The sequence below is a fragment of the Rutidosis leptorrhynchoides genome, chromosome 4 (assembly GCF_046630445.1).
Source record: "Rutidosis leptorrhynchoides isolate AG116_Rl617_1_P2 chromosome 4, CSIRO_AGI_Rlap_v1, whole genome shotgun sequence".
Lineage (NCBI taxonomy): Eukaryota > Viridiplantae > Streptophyta > Magnoliopsida > Asterales > Asteraceae > Rutidosis > Rutidosis leptorrhynchoides.
This window is the reverse complement of record NC_092336.1, coordinates 64,896,863-64,920,057: the sequence shown is the minus strand read 5'-3', so window position 1 is coordinate 64,920,057 and position 23,195 is coordinate 64,896,863. Positions and strand designations below refer to the sequence as shown.

General features: G+C 31.2%; 1 pseudogene; it reads left to right on the top strand.

The window, feature by feature from the left end:
* Positions 1-2,110: 2,110 nt before the first annotated feature.
* Positions 2,111-23,195, top strand: part of LOC139840693 (chaperone protein dnaJ 13-like) — a 57,216-nt pseudogene continuing 36,131 nt past the window's right edge.

Here is a 23,195-nt window from a genome sequence, read left to right as displayed (position 1 = left end):
ATGGTCAAGAGACTGAAGTAAATGATTCATAGAGAACTGGTGTACATCAATAATTTGAAGAACAAACAACACTAAGAAGATCAATAAGGAATCAAAAGCCAAACCCCAAATATGCAAACGCTGCAATTGTTACCGATGAAGTAATTGAACCAGAATCATTTGAAGAAGCATCTCAAAATTCCGAATGGGTTAAAGCCATGGGAGAGGAAATCGATGCTTTGAAGCAAAATCAAACTTGGAATCTCGTACCTAAGCCAAGTGACGTGAAACCCATTTCATGTAAATGGGTATACAAGGTTAAAAGACGTACTGATGGTTCAATAGAAAGGTACAAGGCACGGTTGGTAGCTCGTGGTTTCTCACAACAATACGGGCTAGATTATGATGAGACGTTCAGCCCTGTTCTAAAGTTAACCACTGTACATGTTCTACTCGCACTAGCAGCAAACAAAGAGTGGATCTTGTGGCAAATGGATGTGAAGAATGCATTTTTGCATGGCGAGTTAGATCGGGAAATTTACATGAATCAACCAACGGGATTTCAAGATCCACAACATCCAGAGTATGTGTGTAAGCTTCGAAAGGCACTCTATGGGCTTAAACCAGCACCGAGAGCGTGGTATAGAAAAATCTCTGAATTTCTTACACATAATGGTTATATTACAACAGCGGCCGACTCTAGTTTATTTATTAAAGCAATTGAAAATAAACTGGCCATAGTACTTGTATATGTAGATGATTTTATTATCACAGGTGACTGTAAGGAAGAAATCCTCCGTATTAAGGAAAATTTGAGCATTCATTTTCAAATGAAGGATCTTGGACAGTTAAAGCATTTTCTCGGATTGGAGCTTGATTATACTAGTGATGGAATAACTCTCCATCAAACTAAATACTCCACTGATATGTTAAAGAAGTTTGGAATGGTTGACTGCAAGCCCATCTCAACACCTTTGGAATCAAATTTCAAGATTTGTGTTCATCAAGGAAAGGATCTTGAAGATGCTACAATGTATCGACAGTTAGTAGGTAGCTTAATTTACCTAACTCTAACTCTAACCCGACCCGACATTTCTTTTGTTGTTAGTGTGATGAGTCGCTATATGCAAAATCCCAAGAAGCCTTACTTAGAAGCGGTTCGTCGCATTCTAAGGTATGTAAAAGGTACACTTGGTCAAGGTGTTACTTTCAAGAAAGGCGAAGAGTACAATATGGTTGGGTATTGTGATGCGGATTATGCTGGAGATCATGATACACGAAGGTCTACTACTGGATATGTATTTATGCTTGGGTCAGGGGCAGTTTTATGGTGTAGCAAACGACAACCAACAGTGTCTTTATCAACAACAGAGGCGGAATATAGAGCAGCTTCAATGGCAGCCCAGGAGTGCACATGGTTGTCACAGTTGCTTTCTGAATTACATCAAGAAATGTCAGAGGGAGTTATGCTATACTATGATAACATGTCCTCAATTCGCCTTGCTGAAAATCCTATATTTCATGCAAGGACGAAAAATATTGAAGTCCATTATCACTTCATAGGTGAAAAGGTTTTGAACGAGGAGATTCGATTGGAACATATTGGTACGAATGATCAGATAGCTGATATGTTCACAAAAAGTTTAGCCGGGAATAAATTTGAATACTTTCGTGGTGAACTAGGAATGAAGAGCATTGATGTTGAAGGGGAGTGTTAAACATAACAACATCAACTCATCATGATCATTATCAATTGTCTAAGTCATGATTAGCTATCTGTTTATTGCTTTTACTTTTTAATAAGTTAATGTTAGTGGAACAAATCATGGATCCACTAATCATGATATTGGTGTTGGTGTGGTTCATTTGCTTTTCAATAAGTTAATAGTAGTGGAGTAAAGTAGGTGTGGTTTTCTTTTACAATGTAACTCTATTTATATGTCATTTTCCAGCATGTTAATATATCCCAGAAAAAGCACATCTCTTAGTGCAAATCGTGTCTTCTTCTTAAAGCATTGTATCTAAGTATTTTGCTGTGTTTGTTTAACTTGATTCAACATATATACTCTTTTCAATTATCTATTAATTGAACCCTAAAAAGTGAATCTTGTCCCACTTCAATTTTGAAGTAATGAAAGAAGCTGAAGATATTGCTGCATCCAATAACAGATAGTTATATGCTTTACTTCATGTATCACCTGAAGCTTCTGATGAAGAAATCCTTAAAGCTTATTTTATTTACATTTCCATTTCAGTTAATAATTAATTAATTATTAATAATGCATCATTTGTGTTTAATGCATTCGTGTTTTTTATTATTCACAAAACTTTGATACTCTGCTCTAGAAATTGTTGTAATTTGATTTATAGATGGTTATTGAGATATTAACTGCTAGTGCTTTGGTTAGGATTTGTGTTAGGATTTGTGTGTGTTTGGTGATTATTGATTAAAATTCTCATTTATTTTTGTGGCCTGATATATTTTATGAAGCTAATCAAATGGCGACGACTAATAATTCAGTTTGCGTAAGAGTGCAGAGTAAATGAGTAATAAAAATAATAACTTCCTTTATTTTACGGATATTTTGCTTATTATTTTTCAGATGATGGATGGATGTAGCTACGGAGAACTTTCAGAGGATATGTGAAGCGTATGAGATATTATGTGATGAGAATAAAAGACAGATATACGATATATACGGTATGGAAGGGTTAACATCTGATTTAGAACTTGGTCCAAAGCTAAATAAAGTGGAATAAATTAAAGGAAAAATTTGAAAGACTAAAACGCAGAAGGGAAGAAGAAGAAAAGTCTGCCCATTCTCAACCTTCTGGTGTAATTCTAGCCCAATTATCAGTTCCAAGCTTTCTAGCCGGGCATGGTTTAATGAGGGCGTATGAGTTTAGTTCTTGACTAACTTTATCTTTTAGAATAGATAGGTCAAGTTGTATATTGACATTGATATTAAAATCCTGAATAATTATGGTAGGTTCGAACCCACATTAGGATTTACAGATAATATAGAAATAATGTTAAAATGTCATAGGTCGGAAAATTGGCGGGTCTGGTTGGAATCTGGAAACACTTTTTTTTTTTTAATATCAACTATTATATCCATAATGTGCTAATATCTGTATAGTAAACAAATTTTTACCAAAATAATCTCCCTTCCCAGCGTCTTGCCATGTTTTTGGTATATTCTTCATCAGAAGCCATTTGACCCGCGAGAGATAAAACATATTATGGAAAATTATGTGTACTTTTACTAAAACAGATTAACGCAGCGGATAGTTAAAATAATAATCTTTTATTATTTTATGAACAAAATTTAACAAGATTAAATTTTCACTTATTTAATGAAACATGCACACGATTAATCTTTCCCAATGATCCAGTTACATCATAATAATTGTCATGAATATAAAACTAAAGAGGAGTTAACGATATACCTTTCTTGAAGAATTGATGAGACGGAGAGAAACTTACGATCAAAAGTATGACCGTCTCTTTGGATAGTCCACACTACACTTCAAATAACCATCAATGGATGCTAGTCCAAACCCAAGTAATATTAATCAACCTTCGGTTAATATTATGAAATCAAAATTTTAGTTCATCGAAAGAAGAATGAGATATGAATTAATTTGGTGCGATATATAAAGATATTTTTTCAAATATTTCACCCGTGAACCTTTTTAAATGAACCCGTGAATTCAAATTACTATCATAAAGTCGTATTTCTCAAATACTTCAGGGGTATGTTATGTAACATATAATTAATAATTTCTATCATGTCGCTTTAATGTGAATAGTAAATTAATTAATTTCGATTCATTTACTATTCATATGAATAGTAAATGAATTAATTTCGATTTACTATTTTGTTACTTGAGTAATATATATACATCATATATATATATATATATATATATATATATATATATATATATATATATATATTTTATTTGACGTCTCGGTGTATATGTGTGTGACCCCGAAGGCTCAAATGATGTTGGCCATATAGTTATATGTTGTACCTTGCACATTAATCCTACAGACTCCCACTTGTGCATGACACAACACCAAGTAACTATACAAACAATGGTAAGCATCTAGCAACACGTCATTGTCCCCAAATTCATGTGAGGGTAGTTTCTCGAAACTGTTTATGGTAAGTTTTAAATGTCATTCGTCCTTTTGTTTCAGATACTTTAGTTAAACTTGAGATATGGATCATCGGTCATTCTCATTTGTTTAACAATTTTGTTTCTCGATCTTAGAACTGAAGTAGATCACCAAACTAATTAAGTATCATCTTAATTACATTTGGGTGTGGTCACACAATTATCTTATTCATTCATCGAGGAGCTCAAAAAGTATCTAACTCCAAACATTTTAGAGGAACAAATCCTATATTGCATACACGTGTCTATCACGAGCTTTATATTATACCCAATAATGGCCTTTATAACAGCCTTATTCAGGACAGCGTTTAACCATATTAAAGTACAATGTTCCACACATCAAAACTGACGTGCATCTCAAGTCTAAGGACATAAAGACATAATCACTAAAAGATTCACTATTGACAATGATCCATGTAGTGACATCTCGAATGGGTCATTCCAACATTCATCATCAATGAATACATATGAATTTTGGTCTCAACAAGTTAACTATTTATCATCAATAAATATAACCAAAACTTCATATTAATCTTAATTCATGTTATTCCCATAACATAACCGATTATGGAGATTTTGAATAATCAAAAATTATTCATGGATTAAACATGCTAATATAGAACACAGTGATATAAATGAAAATGATCATACCAACTATATATCAATTCATTAAGATAAAACTGCTTAATGTTCCAAAAATATCCAAATACTAGATTACAAATTAAAAATATCAGCAGCATAACGAAGTCCAATACTACTAGCATGATCATCATGCTTGTTGTGTGTCATGGGCTTCGTGAACGGGTCAGCCACATTATCATCTGTATGAATCTTAAGAATACTAATATCATTCTTCTCAACGACTTCTTGAATGTAGTCAAACTTTTGAAGAATGTGTCTGCTACCTTTACGTACACGTGATTCTTTTACAAGTATAATAGCACTTGAATTATCACAGTACATTTCCATAGGGGATTCAATGCTGGGAACTACTCCGAGTTCAGCAATAAACTTCCTAATCTAGATAGCTTCTTGAGCAGCTTCTGAGGCAGCAATGTGTGATGACCCGGGAATTTCCGACCAAATTTAAACTTGAATCTTATATGATTTCGACACGATAAGCAAAGTCTGTAATGTTGAAGTCTCAAAACCTTTGAACTGTGTTCATGTATACATCTGACCTTCGACTGCTCTCGACGATTCACGAACAATTAATTGTAAATATATATGTGTGTATGTATATATAAATAATAATTCAAAATATAATTTGAAGTATTATATGTTGTTGTTATTAAAAAAAATTAATAAAATAAAAATAGGATATTATAATAATTATTATTTAAAATATATCTTTATATATAAATAAAGTATATTAAAAATAAATATTAAGTAATTGTAATACTCGTTTGATATTTCGATTGATATTAAGCAGGTTAAATTCAAACTTATATTATTTTTAAATAAACGGTGATCTGAAAATTTGCTCTATAAATTTTTAGACTTATTTATAACATATTTATTAGTTATTTAATAAACTTTAACACTGACTATATTTCATTTGGGGTTGAGAGTATCCTCATTTCACACTAAAATGAAATAAGATTTTAACTCTTAATGATGGGATACAGCATATACTAGCCTCATTTATCATTTAGCGAAATAATTTGGATTCTATTTAATTGAGCCTACTAGTAACATTCACACTAAGTGTTTTTTTTTACAATAACTTAAACTTTAAACTTTAATATTATTCCTTTGCCTTTCTATAATCATAATCGATGTGTGATTGGTATTTGTTCTCATATTATGCTATATATATACCATACATACATGCACCATCACAAACACATCATCTAATTGTATCCCGTAAATGAGAACCCCACATACAATTTACCACACCTTTTCCTTTTTCCCACTCTTGTCTATATCGATTATTAATGTAGGTTTCATTTTATATTATATACTCATACATGCATCCAAGATTCACACAATCAGTTGTTATTACTGTGTTTAATTAGTTGTCACTGTGTTTAATTGATACTAATCTACTACAATAATATTTTGTCCTTTAAGTGCATGCATCAATATGTAAAATGTACTAGTGATACTCGTTTGTTTCTATTATTTTTCTTTCTCTTCCAAATACAAGCACCCATATCTATATCTTCCATCTACTATCAATCTTTCTACTCTTGAACACCATCAAAATCAATCCAAAACAAACTTACCACCATCAATAAAAGAAACCCACCATCTTTGTTGTTGCCTTCTGCTTGAACCGAACAAGAGACCCAGAACCCACTATTCGAATCACAACACAAACCCATTTGATTGTTGGTATTAACCGTTTTCTTGTCCAAGACCATCAAAACTCACCTCCCCATCACCTTTTACCATATCATTGATTAACCACTACTACAATCGTTTAGACTACTGCTAGTTTCCACTTCGATTTACTCGACAATCATCCAACCATATTGACACCCATCAACCACAACCCGCTGCCATGATCGAGCTTTATCTGTTTCTGTTTCTTCTCTATCACCTTAAACCGCCTCCACCATGAAACCTCATTAAAAATGATGCTACTGCTATATTTATTTCTGTTTCTTCCAATCCAAAATCGAGCACCACTTGAACCTTTGTGAACCACCACAACAAATCAAACCAACACATATATAATTTTATATATATATATATATATATATATATATATATATATATATATATATATATATATATATATATATATATATATATATATATAATAAATTGAAAACACTAGTTATATAATTGATCAATCAAACAATTATCAAACCTGCAAGCTTCTTAGCCGTATACTATCTGCTGCAACTGTCTCTGTGTCGAACCCCATCAATTAACCAATTACAGTTACAAGTGCTGCTGATGTATTTGCATTCTGTTTCAGGCTCAATTCAACCGATCAACAATCCACCAAGAACATCATGAACACTTCTTAATTTTTTTTTACTACTCGACAAACCCTAAAATCATCACCAAATTACCACTATATCTCACATATTGCTTGAAGTAGAACAACATCCCAAAACCAAATCCATGACAGCTATTACCATTGATTTCTAATTTGGAACAAAACCCAGGAAGATGAACAAATTTGCGTTTGTGTTCCTGTTCGTAAACCACCGATAACCCTCATCAAATATTTTCTTTTGATTAAAATTATCAAACCCATCAAGAACAATCATTAGTTAATGTTCTTACTCACCCAAATAATTATACAGAAATTATAAAGGGATTAAAGAAATTAAGTGATTTTTTTTTGAATCAAATACATACTTGATGAATTAATTAACCGATTACCTGGAATCAATCGATGAACTGGTTACTTGATTAATTGACGATGAAGGCCAATAATGACGGTTGTAATCTTCATGGGTCGTGTTTTGGTGGCTAGGTTTTTCTCCTGATATGACAAATGAATCGATGCCCTAATAAACATTCATGATTTTTGCCTGATCGATCTGTTGATGAATTGAAGAAGAGCTTGAACTTTGATTAATTGTTTTTTTTCGCCTGTGTGTGTGTGTGTGTGTTCTGCTACCTCGATCGGGTTTGAGCCGATAATCCAGATCCAATCCCACTCTTTATTTAGGTATATTACTAATTATTATTTATTATATCTTTATCAATTATTATTATTATTATTATTATTATTATTATTATTATTATTATTATTATTATTATTATTATTAGATATTGATATTATTATTATGTGGATTACTATTATGAATTTCATGATTTTTATTATTATCACTAAGATAGTTACACTATTATCATTTATATAAGTATTATAAGTATTATCATTATTATTATAGTATAGTTATTATTATTATTAATATTTATTTTATTATTGACATTATTATTTTTTTATTGTTAAAAGTAATTTTTATTTAAATGAGTAAAATAGTCATCTTTATTAAAATTATCATTTAAAAGTATCATTTTTAATGTTATCATCATTATTATTACTATTATTATTATTATTATTTCCCAATTTAAATATTATTATTATCATTATATTATTTTTAATTATAATTATTTTTTTTCAAACAAAAGATATTATATAAAGATATATATCTACTACGTTTATCATAAGTATACTAATATTAGATTTTTAATATATTAACTAATATAATATTATTTATATCACAAATAACAATTGATAATAATACCTAAACTTGTTCGATTACAAGTATATGCTTTAATAAATATATGAATGATATAGGTTAGTGAATCCAAGGTCATCCCTACTTTTGTTCAATGTCGTCGTATGTATTTTTACTACAAAATACAATAGGTGAGTTTCATTTGCTCCCTTTTTAAATGCTTTTGCAATATATATTTTTTGGGACTGAGAATACATACGATGCTTTTATAAATGTTTTACAAGATAGACACAAATATATAAAACTACATTATATGGTTGAATTATTAACCGAATATCGCCCTTCAAGTCTGGTAACATAAGAATTTAGGAAAATGGCCCCTGATTGACGCGAATCCTAAAGATAGATCTATGGACCTTGACAAGTCCCATTCGGGGTACGAATGCTTTAGTACTTCGCGATTATTATACAGACGAGAGGTTCTGTTTTGGGGATATTCTATGCATTAAGTTAACGTCGGTTACCAGGTGTTCAATCCATATGAATGATTATTTTGTCTCTATGCATGGGAAGTATATTTATGAGAAATGAAAATCTTGTGGTCTATTAAAATGATGGAAATGAATGATTATGATAAACTAATGAACTCACCAACCTTTTGGTTGACACTTTAAAGCATGTTTATTCTCAGGTACGAAAGAAATCTTCCGCTGTGCAATTGCTCATTTTAGAGACATTACTTGGAGTCATTCATGACATATTTCAAAAGACGTTGCATTCGAGTCGTCGAGTTCATCAAGCTCATTATTAAGTCAATTATAGATGAATATATTATGAAAGGATATGCATGCCATCAACTTTCGATGTAAATGAAAGTTTGTCTTTTAAAAACGAATGCAATGTTTGTAAAATGTATCATATAGAGGTCAAGTACCTCACGATGTAACCAAATGTTGAAGACTTCATCCAGATGGATTAGGACGGGTCCCTTTAGTTGGTATCAGAGCGGTGGTCTTAGCGAACCGGGTCTTGCATTAGTGTGTCTAACTGATAGTCGTTAGGATGCATTAGTGAGTCTGGACTTCGATCGTGTTTGCATGTCAAAAGTTTTGCTTATCATTTTTGTCGAAAATCATCTGCTTATCATCCTTAGGAAATTACCTGCTCATTATTCTTAGTCTAGACACGTTTTACTGCATTGATTGCATGAATAGTGTATAGACAAATCCAATCTTAGTGTATCTGTTACTGTAGACTTTATCTGACACGTTTCCTTAATTTTCTCCGTAATTCACGGGATCTTTGGAAGTATGTATAGATATTCTATATATAGTTAGAATATCATTCGATATTCGAAAAATCATTTCATATCAAAACCCTTTAACTGATTGTGAGAGATGGATCCTACACCTAGCTTGGATTCCATTAGTTCCGGAAGCGATTTCGAGATGTATATTGAAGCAGACTCCGAAGTCAATGAACCAGAAGTGCCTCAACCATTTAGTTATTTTTCTTTCTGGAAGAGATGGGGGTGGGTCCGAGACTTACTCACTCGATGGAGAAATGAAGAAGGCGAGCCCTACTGCGAACCAAACTTACCTCCTAACATCGGAGAAAACGATGTACTCATCGGTGAACCTATGCGCAACACTGTATTCACCCTTCTTGCTAAAGTTTTCCACCTCGAAGGTCGTGTTACTGCAATCTCAGAAAATATTCAACCTCTACTTCCGAATACCAATCAAAGGGGAATATTAGAAGAAGTTAGGGAACTTCGAATTGATAATCAAGATCTATCGAATCAGATGAGTGGATGGATAGAAATGATAGAGGGTAGGATAGAAAACCTGACAAGAATGGTGCGTGATCTATAAGCTATACTTACTACACCAACATCATCACCAACCTCAGCACCAACAACACTTGTAACACTGACAGCAACATTACCACCATCAGCAGCACCAGCAGCATAACCAGTACCAACAACAACAACATCATCACACGTCTCAACCTCGTAATCTATACCACAAGCATAATCATCGTTCTACATAAACTATCTTCGTCCTTCATGGTGATTATGTAATCTCTAATGTTTTAGAGATTATGTACTCTAGTTCTAACCATAAATCTAATGAGTTTAATATCACATTGACTCATTAAATCCATGATTACGTCTGAAGAAAATATAAATGTATATATATTGTTTCATAAAGATTGTAATTAAAAATTCTTTCGTACAAACTGTTAATGGTGAAAAATATTTTAACGGGTAGGTAATACCCGAGGAATACTTAGATTTCACATTAATAAGTACACTGTACATTCTTTCAAATCTAATTCAACAGTCATTTATTATCCTATTTACAACCACCGATATAGGTATCCGTTCACCGTAGAATAACCCTTTTCATTCAATTTCATATTTGAATTTTGATCTATCAGAATCCAACAAGTGGCATAATGAAGAAAACATTGGACAAAAATAAAATTTTGTTAGAAACAAACAAATTAACCATGAGAAAATTTTGTTAAGAATCCACGCTAACAAAATCCTAGCTAACTGTTCCTAGCTAACTGATTAAATTTTATTTATCGCAGTTTATTTATCGCAATTTAATTATCGCAATTTTATTTATCATCATTTAATTTCTGTTTTTTATTTTACGCACTTTAAATATCGGGACACGTATACAAGGTTTTGACATATCATATCGACGCATATATATATATATATATATATTATTTGGAATAACCATAGACACTCTATATGCAGTAATGATCGAGTTCCCTATACAGGGTTGAGGTTGATTCTCAAATAATATATATACTTTGAGGTGTGATCGAGTCTGAGACATGTACACGGTTCACAATACTTATTAATTAATTCGAATATTATATATGAATTATTGAATTGTTAACTGTGGACTATCAACTGTGGACTACCAACATTGGACAATTAAAATGAATTAAAATATTGATTATAACATATGAAACTAAACGATTCTTCAAGTTTGCCACTTGATTTCATCTTAAACCTCATTTGTATTTTGACGATTACAATCTGCGTTCAAACCCTGCATGATTCTTGAAAACACCTTAACCAAGAGGATTATTCAACCGCATGTTATCTACGAGAAAAAAAAATTGATGCATATAGTTATGCACCTGAAAACACTCGAAACCTGAGTAAACATTTAACGCGTAGCTGTGCTAACTCCTTTAGCGTTATTATTACCGAAAATAACTTTACAATTCTTTTTCAAATTAGTAAATTTTGTCACAGCTCCAGCAAATCAACTTCGACTTTCATTCGGATTGGACTTATTATAACTTTGATATATAAGTTGCCTTTCGTCATCGTTATCGGGGAACCGTTTATGTTCCACCACATTAGCAGTAAACTTACCAGCAACTTCATTACTCATTGGCCTAAGTCTCTCCGAAGAACCATTATAATTGTTCGTTAAACTCTATCATGTACTTATTCGCATCTGATAACAAGAACTGCCATACCAATTACCAGATATCAGCAATCAGTATTTTGAAATCTCGCAGCATTTCTACATCAACAGTTATATGTATACATATAACATTTATCACTTAGAACTATGATCTTTCATTCTGAAATTCTGAAAAGCACCCAGTCTGCGAATTAATGCTCTGAATTTTGAAAAGTTGAATGAAGCAACAAAACTGTATACGACCTCAACAGCCAAAAGTTGATTATAAAGAATTGTATGTTGGCAAAGCCCAGAAAAAGTTTGAAACTGAAAAACTGATTGAGCAAACTACGAAAGAGTCTCTGAACAAATCACAAGGACTAAACTTGTACATTAAGAATCTAGATGATTATGTTTCTGATGAAACCTTTAGCGAATACATTGCTTCTGACTCCAAACTCTTGCGGACAAATTTTCTTCACCATCCGTCGATATTAGAAATTCCAAGATATCATCGTATCTTTCATTATAAATATCCTCCATATTTCTGAAGATATTTTCATAACTATTCTTATCTGAAATCATTAATCTCTTCGTGATATCAGTGTTACATCATATAGAAACTGTTAGTTTCTATATTCTATAAACTCTCGAACTTAAAATATGAATGTTATTGAAGTGATGTTGGGAACTGATGCATGAGTTAGTATAATATAATGACACTTGATCAACATGATTATATTACAGTAAATCATGCTGAGTTTCTAAATGGAACATGATGATTCACAGACTATAACGTCATCATGTGCCATGTTACATAACTCTTTCATTCTACTTAACTCCTGAACAAATCAAGAAAATGTATTCTTGATGGTTCTATCTTCCGTGATGTTGATAAATTTGAAAATCAAATCGTGCTATCACGTTCCTTCCTGCTTAGAACATTATAATTATTCGAAACTCTATATCTATAATTTCTGGACCATTATTCGCTGGATTTAAAGTCGGGAAGATAAAACAAAAGCATGAAGCTTCAAAATATCAATGGGGGTATAAATCACAGTAAATTGGAGAGAGTATTAACTGTGGATGTCAATGATTATGGAAAGACAGAAGCAGAGACTTCGAAGTATAAGGGAAAATATAAAACCCAACAACAACGCCGAAATTACAAACCGTGTATATTAATACGAATAGCAATATAAAGACACGGTAGAATTAAGAATAGTATCACCCCAATGTAATAGTAAAACTAAATAGATTTTTCAGGTGGAAGATTGAAAAGAAGAATGACATAGATGATAATTAGGAAAATATCAAGTATTAGAACTGGATTAAGCATTTTCACAACCTTTTGAATGTGTGAACTAAGAAAGAAAGTATATGAAGGTTGAGAATAATGGGACGGAAGAGTTTAACTTATAATGGAAATATCAGACAGAGTAATCGAGGCAGATCACCGTATTTAATTATAGAGATCTTAATTTTTTTATTCGCCGAAGAATCAAATCTTTTAGATTTCGAAGATTTTCTTTATATCCCTTGAATTCCGGAATTCAACCAAGGCAACGTCATAAGATAAAACGAAACTTCATTTATTCATTTCACTCTTTTGTGATAGCTTCATTCGTGCTCTTCGAATAATCGAATTATTTTATTTGTATTATTCAATAATGATAAAACTCTATTTATTAGCTCATATTAGTCAGGAAAACATATTTATTGTTAGCCATGAAGACCTCACTCAAATTTCGGGAAGAGATTTCTTTAACGGGTAGGTACTGTGATGACCCGGGAATTTCCGACCAAATATAAACTTGAATCTTATATGATTTCGACACGATAAGCAAAGTCTGTAATGTTGAAGTCTCAAAACCTTTAAACTATGTTCATGTATACATTTGACCTTCGACTGCTCTCGACGATTCACAAACAATTAATTGTAAATATATATGTGTGTATGTATATATAAATAATAATTCAAAATATAATTTGAAGTATTATATGTTGTTGTTATTAAAAAAAATTTAATAAAATAAAAATAGGATATTATAATAATTATTATTTAAAATATATCTTTATATATAAATAAAGTATATTAAAAATAAATATTAAGTAATTGCAATACTCGTTTGATATTCCGATTGATAAAAAGCAGGTTAAATTCAAACTTATATTATTTTTAAATAAACGGTGATCTGAAAATTTGCTCTATAAATTTTTAGACTTATTTATAAAATATTTATTAGTTATTTAATAAACTTTAACACTGACTATATTTCATTTGGGGTTGAGAGTATCCTCATTTCACACTAAAATGAAATAAGATTTTAACTCTTAATGATGGGAGACAGCATATACTAGCCTCATTTATCATTTAGCGAAATAATTTGGATTCTATTTAATTGAGCCTACTAGTAACATTCACACTAAGTGTTTTTTTTTTACAATAACTTAAACTTTAAACTTTAATATTATTCCTTTGCCTTTCTATAATCATAATCGATGTGTGATTGGTATTTGTTCTCATATTATGCTATATATATACCATACATACATGCACCATCACAAACACATCATCTAATTATATCCCGTAAATGAGAACCCCACATACAATTTACCACACCTTTTCCTTTTTCCCACTCTTGTCTATATCGATTATAAATGTAGGTTTCATTTTATATTATATACTCATACATGCATCCAAGATTCACACAATCAGTTGTTATTACTGTGTTTAATTAGTTGTCAATGTGTTTAATTGATACTAATCTACTACAATAACATTTTGTCATTTAAGTGCATGCATCAATTTGTAAAATGTACTAGTGATACTCGTTTGTTTCTATTATTTTTCTTTCTCTTCCAAATACAAGCACCCATATCTATATCTTCCATCTACTATCAATCTTTCTACTCTTGAACACCATCAAAATCAATCCAAAACAAACTTACCACCATCAATAAAAGAAACCCACCATCTTTGTTGTTGCCTTCTGCTTGAACCGAACAAGAGACCCAGAACCCACTATTCGAATCACAACACAAACACATTTGATTGTTGGTATTAACCGTTTTCTTGTCCGAAACCATCAAAACTCACCTCCCCATCACCTTTTACCATATCATTGATTAACCACTACTACAATCGTTTAGACTACTGCTAGTTTCCACTTCGATTTACTCGACAATCATCCAACCATATTGACACCCATCAACCACAACCCGCTGCCATGATCGAGCTTTATCTGTTTTTGTTTCTTCTCTATCACCTTAAACCGCCTCCACCATGAAACCTCATTAAAAACGATGCTACCGCTATCTTTATTTCTGTTTCTTCCAATCCAAAATCGAGCACCACTTGAACCTTTGTGAACCACCACAACAAATCAAACCAACACATATACGATTATATATATATATATATATATATATATATATATATATATATATATATATATATATATATATATATATATATATCATAAATTGAAAACACTAGTTATATAATTGATCAATCAAACAATTATCAAACCTGCAAGCTTCTTAGCCGTATACTATCTGCTGCAACTGTCTCTGTGTCGAACCCCATCATTTAACCAATTACAGTTACAAGTGCTGCTGCTGTATTTGCATTCTATTTCAGGCTCAATTCAACCGATCAACAATCCACCAAGAACATCATGAACACTTCTTAATTTTTTTTTACTGCTCGACAATCCCTAAAATCATCACCAAATTACCACTATATCTCACCTATTGCTCGAAGTAGAACAACATCCCAAAACCAAATCCATGACAGCTATTACCATTGATTTCTAATTTGGAACAAAACCCAGGAAGATGAACAAATTTGCGTTTGTGTTCCTGTCCGTAAACCACCGATAACCCTCATCAAATATTTTCTTTCGATTACAATTATCAAACCCATCAAGAACAATCATTAGTTAATGTTCTTACTCACCCAAATAATTATACGAAAATTATAAAGGGATTACAAAAATTAAGTGATTTTTTTTTAATCAAATACATACTTGATGAATTAATTAACCGATTACCTGGAATCAATCGATGAACCGGTTACTTGATTAATTGATGATGAAGGTCAATAATGACGGTTGTGATCTACATGGGTCGTGTTTTGGTGGCTAGGTTTTTCTCCTGATCAGACAAACGAATCGATGCCCTAATAAACATTCATGATTTTTGCCTGATCGATCTGTTGATGAATTGAAGAAGAGCTTGAACTTTGAGTAATTGTTTTTTTTCGTCTGTGTGTGTGTGTGTTCTGCTACCTCGATCGGGTTTGAGCCGATAATCCAAATCCAATCCCACTCTTTATTTAGGTATATTACTAATTATTATTTATTATATCTTTATCAATTATTATTATTATTATTATTATTATTAGTATTATTATTATTATTATTATTATTATTATTATTATTATTATTAGATATTGATATTATTATTATTATTATGTGGATTACTATTATGAATATCATGATTTTTATTATTATCACTAAGATAGTTACACTATTATCATTTATATAAGTATTATAAGTATTATCATTATTATTATAGTATAGTTATTATTATTAATATTTATTTTATTATTGACATTATTATTATTTTTATTGTTAAAAGTAATTTTTATTAAAATGAGTAAAATAGTCATCTTTATTAAAATTATCATTTAAAAGTATCATTTTTAATGTTATCATTATTATTATTAGTTTTATCATTATTAATGTTACTATCATTTATTATTATTATTATTATTATTATTATTATTATTATTATTATTATTATTATTATTATTATTATTATTATTATTATTTCCCAATTTAAATATTATTATTATCATTATATTATTTTTAATTATAATTATTTTTTTTCAAACAAAAGATATTATATAAAGATATATATCTACTACGTATATCATAAGTATACTAATATTAGATTTTTAATATATTAACTAATATAATATTATTTATATCACAAATAACAATTGATAATAATACCTAAACTTGTTCGATCACAAGTATATGCTTTAATTAATATATGAATGATATAGGTTCGTGAATCCAAGGCCATCCCTACTTTTGTTCAATGTCGTCGTATGTATTTTTACTACAAAATACAATAGGTGAGTTTCATTTGCTCCCTTTTTAAATGCTTTTGCAATATATATTTTTGGGACTGAGAATACATGCGCTGCTTTTATAAATGTTTTACAAGATAGACACAAGTACATAAAACTACATTATATGGTTGGATTATTAACCGAATATCGCCCTTCAAGTCTGGTAACCTAAGAATTTAGAGAAATGGCCCCTGATTGACGCGAATCCTAAAGATAGATCTATGGACCTTGACAAGTCCCATTCGGGGTACGAATGCTTTAGTACTTCGAGATTATTATACAGACGAGAGGTTCTGTTTTGGGGATATTCTATGCATTTAGTTAACGTCGGTTACCAGGTGTTCAATCCATATGAATGATTACTTTGTCTCTATGCATGGGACATATATTTATGAGAAATGAAAATCTTGTGGTCTATTAAAATGATGGAAATGAATGATTATGATAAACTAATGAACTCACCAACCTTTTGGTTGACACTTTAAAGCATGTTTATTCTCAGGTACGAAAGAAATCTTCCGCTGTGCAATTGCTCATTTTAGAGACATTACTTGGAGTCATTCATGACATATTTCAAAAGACGTTGCATTCGAGTCGTCGAGTTCATCAAGCTCACTATTAAGTCAATTATAGATGAATATATTATGAAAGGATATGCATGCCGTCAACTTTCGATGTAAATGAAAGTTTGTCTTTTAAAAACGAATGCAATGTTTGTAAAATGTATCATATAGAGGTCAAGTACCTCGCGATGTAACCAAATGTTGAAGACTTCGTCCAGATGGATTAGGACGGGTCCCTTCAGTTGATATCAGAGCGGTGGTCTTAGCGAACCGGGTCTTGCATTAGTGTGTCTAATTGATAGTCGTTAGGATGCATTAGTGAGTCTAGACTTCGATCGTGTCTGCATGTCAAAAGTTTTGCTTATCATTTTTGTCAAAAATCATCTGCTTATCATCCTTAGGAAATTACCTGCTCATTATTCTTAGTCTAGACACGTTTTACTGCATTGATTGCATGAATAGTGTATAGACAAATCCAATCTTAGTGTATCTATTACTGTAGACTTTATCTGACACGTTTCCTTAATTTTCTCCGTAATTCACGGGATCTTTGGAAGTATGTATAGATATTCTATATATAGTTAGAATATCATTCGATATTCAAAAAATCATTTCATATCAAAACCCTTTAACTGATCGTGAGAGATGGATCCTACACCTAGCTTGGATTCCATTAGTTCCGGAAGCGATTTCGAGATGTATATTGAAGCAGACTCCGAAGTCAATGAACCAGAAATGCCTCAACCATTTAGTTATTTTTCTTTCTGGAAGAGATGGGGGTGGGTCCGAGACTTACTCACTCGATGGAGAAATGAAGAAGGCGAGCCCTACTGCGAACCAAACTTACCTCCTAACATTGGAGAAAACGATGTACTCATCGGTGAACCTATGCGCAACACTGTATTCACCCTTCTTGCTAAAGTTTTCCACCTCGAAGGTCGTGTTACTGCAATCTCAGAAAATATTCAACCTCTACTTCCGAATACCAATCAAAGGGGAATATTAGAAGAAGTTAGGGAACTTCGAATTGATAATCAAGATCTATCGAATCAGATGAGTGGATGGATAGAAATGATAGAGGGTAGGATAGAAAACCTGACAAGAATGGTGCGTGATCTATAAGCTATACTTACTACACCAACATCATCACCAACCTCAGCACCAACAACACTTGTAACACTGACAGCAACATTACCACCATCAGCAGCACCAGCAGCATAACCAGTACCAACAACAACAACATCATCACACGTCTCAACCTCGTAATCTATACCACAAGCATAATCATCGTTCTACGAATCGTTCTACATAAACTATCTTCGTCCTTCATGGTGATTATGTAATCTCTAATGTTTTAGAGATTATGTACTCTAGTTCTAACCATAAATCTAATGAGTTTAATATCACATTGACTCATTAAATCCATGATTACGTCTGAAGAAAATATATATGTATATATATTGTTTCATAAAGATTGTAATTAAAAATTCTTTCGTACAAACTGTTAATGGTGAAAAATATTTTAACGGGTAGGTAATACCCGAGGAATACTTAGATTTCACATTAATAAATACACTGTACATTCTTTCAAATCTAATTCAACAGTCATTTATTATCCTATTTACAACCACCGATATAGGTATCCGTTCACCGTAGAATAACCCTTTTCATTCAATTTCATATTTGAATTTTGATCTATCAGAATCCAACAAGTGGCATAATGAAGAAAACATTGGACAAAAATAAAATTTTGTTAGAAACAAACAAATTAACCATGAGAAAATTTTGTTAAGAATCCACGCTAACAAAATCCTAGCTAACTGTTCCTAGCTAACTGATTATATATTATTTATCGCAGTTTATTTATCGCAATTTAATTATCGCAATTTTATTTATCATCATTTAATTTCTGTTTTTTATTTTACGCACTTTAAATATCGGGACACGTATACAAGGTTTTGACATATCATATCGACGCATATATATATATTATTTGGAATAACCATAGACACTCTATATGCAGTAATGATCGAGTTCCCTATACAGGGTTGAGGTTGATTCTCAAATAATATATATACTTTGAGTTGTGATCGAGTCTGAGACATGTACACGGGTCACGATACTTATTAATTAATTCGAATATTATATATGAATTAATGAATTGCTAACTGTGGACTATCAACTGTGGACTACCAACATTGGACAATTAAAATGAATTAAAATATTGATTATAACATATGAAACTAAACGATTCTTCAAGTTTTCCACTTGATTTCATCTTAAACCTCATTTGTATTTTGACGATTACAATCTGCGTTCAAACCCTGCATGATTCTTGAAAACACCTTAACCAAGAGGATGATTCAACCGCACGTTATCTACGAGAAAAAAAAAATTGATGCATATAGTTATGCACCTGAAAACACTCGGAACCTGAGTAAACATTTAACGCGTAGCTGTGCTAACTCCTTTAGCGTTATTATTACCGAAAATAACTTTACAATTATTTTTCAAATTAGTAAATTTTGTCACAGCTCCAGCAAATCAACTTCGACTTTCATTCGGATTGACCTTATTATAACTTTGATATATAAGTTGCCTTTCGTCATCGTTATCGGGGAACCGTTTATGTTCCACCACATTAGCAGTAAACTTACCAGCAACTTCATTACTCATTGGCCTAAGTCTCTCCGAAGAACCATTATAATTGTTCGTTAAACTCTATCATGTACTTATTCGCATCTGATAACAAGAACGGCCATACCAATTACCAGATATCAGCAATCAGTATTTTGAAATCTCGCAGCATTTCTACATCAACAGTTATATGTATACATATAACATTTATCACTTAGAACTATGATCTTTCATTCTGAAATTCTGAAAAGCACCAGTCTGCGAATTAATGCTCTGAATTTTGAAAAGTTGAATGAAGCAACAAAACTGTATACGACCTCAACAGCCAAAAGTTGATGATAAAGAATTGTATGTTGGCAAAGCCCAGAAAAAGTTTGAAACTGAAAAACTGATTGAGCAAACTACGAAGGAGTCTCTGAACAAATCACAAGGACTAAACTTGTACATTAAGAATCTAGATGATTCTATTTCTGATGAAACCTTTAGCGAATACATTGCTTCTGACTCCAAACTCTTGCGGACAAATTTTCTTCACCATCCGTCGATATTAGAAATTCCAAGATATCATCGTATCTTTCATTATAAATATCATCCATATTTCTGAAGATATTTTCATAACTATTCTTATTTGAAATCATTAATCTCTTCGTGATATCAGTGTTACATCATATAGAAACTGTTAGTTTCTATATTCTGTAAACTCTCAAACTTAAAATATGAATGTTATTGAAGTGATGTTGGGAACTGATGCATGAGTTAGTATAATATAATGACACTTGATCAACATGATTATATTACAGTAAGTCATGCTGAGTTTCTAAATGGAACATGAAGATTCACAGACTATAACGTCATCATGTGCCATGTTACATAACTCTTTCATTCTACTTAACTCCTGAACAAATCAAGAAAATGTATTCTTGATGGTTCTATCTTCCGTGATGTTGATAAATTTGAAAATCAAATCGTGCTATCACGTTCCTTCCTGCTTAGAACATTATAATTATTCGAAACTCTATATCTATAATTTCTGGACCATTATTCGCTGGATTTAAAGTCGGGAAGATAAAACAAAAGCATGAAGCTTCAAAATATCAATGGGGGTATAAATCACAGTAAATTGGAGAGAGTATTAACTGTGGATGTCAATGATTATGGAAAGACAGAAGCAGAGACTTCGAAGTATAAGGGAAAATATAAAACCCAACAACAACGCCGAAATTACAAACCGTGTATATTAATACGAATAGCAATATAAAGACACGGTAGAATTAAGAATAGTATCACCCTAAGGTAATAGTAAAACTAAATAGATTTTTCAGGTGGAAGATTGAAAAGAAGAATGACATAGATGATAATTAGGAAAATATCAAGTACTAGAACTGGATTAAGCATTTTCACAACCTTTTGAATGTGTGAACTAAGAAAGAAAGTATATGAAGGTTGAGAATAATGGGACGGAAGAGTTTAACTTATAATGGAAATATCAGACAGAGTAATCGAGGCAGATCACCGTATTTAATTATAGAGATCTTAATTTTTTTATTCGCCGAAGAATCAAATCTTTTAGATTTCGAAGATTTTCTTTATATCCCTTGAATTCCGGAATTCAACCAAGGCAACGTCATAAGATAAAACGAAACTTCATTTATTCATTTTACTCTTTTGTGATAGCTTCATTCGTGCTCTTCGAATAATCGAATTATTTTATCTGTATTATTCAATAATGATAAAACTCTATTTATCAGCTCATATTAGTCAGGAAAACATATTTATTGTTAGCCATGACGACCTCACTCAAATTTCGGGAAGAAATTTATTTAACGGGTAGGTACTGTGATGACCCGGGAATTTCCGACCAAATTTAAACTTGAATCTTATATGATTTCGACACGATAAGCAAAGTCTGTAATGTTGAAGTCTCAAAACCTTTGAACTGTGTTCATGTATACATTTAACCTTCGACTGCTCTCGACGATTCACGAACAATTAATTGTAAATATATATGTGTGTATGTATATATAAATAATAATTCAAAATATAATTTGAAGTATTATATGTTGTTGTTATTAAAAAATTTTTAATAAAATAAAAATAGGATATTATAATAATTATTATTTAAAATATATCTTTATATATAAATAAAGTATATTAAAAATAAATATTAAGTAATTGTAATACTCGTTTGATATTCCGATTGATATTAAGCAGGTTAAATTCAAACTTATATTATTTTTAAATAAACGGTGATCTGAAAATTTGCTCTATAAATTTTTAGACTTATTTATAACATATTTATTAGTTATTTAATAAACTTTAACACTGACTATATTTCATTTGGGGTTGAGAGTATCCTCATTTCACACTAAAATGAAATAAGATTTTAACTCTTAATGATGGGAGACAGCATATATTAGCCTCATTTATCATTTAGCGAAATAATTTGGATTCCATTTAATTGAGCCTACTAGTAACATTCACACTAAGTGTTTTTTTTTTTACAATAACTTAAACTTTAAACTTTAATATTATTCCTTTGCTTTTCTATAATCATAATCGATGTGTGATTGGTATTTGTTCTCATATTATGCTATATATATACCATACATACATGCACCATCACAAACACATCATCTAATTGTATCCCGTAAATGAGAACCCCACATACAATTTACCACACCTTTTCCTTTTTCCCACTCTTGTCTAAATCGATTATAAATGTAGGTTTCATTTTATATTATATACTCATACATGCATCCAAGATTCACACAATCAGTTGTTATTACTGTGTTTAATTAGTTGTCAATGTGTTTAATTGATACTAATCTACTACAATAATATTTTGTCATTTAAGTGCATGCATCAATTTGTAAAATGTACTAGTGATACTCGTTTGTTTCTATTATTTTTCTTTCTCTTCCAAATACAAGCACCCATATCTATATCGTCCATCTACTATTAATCTTTCTACTCTTGAACACCATCAAAATCAATCCAAAACAAAATAACCACCATTAATAAAAGAAACCCACCATCTTTGTTGTTGCCTTCTGCTTGAACCGAACAAGAGACCCAGAACCCACTATTCGAATCACAA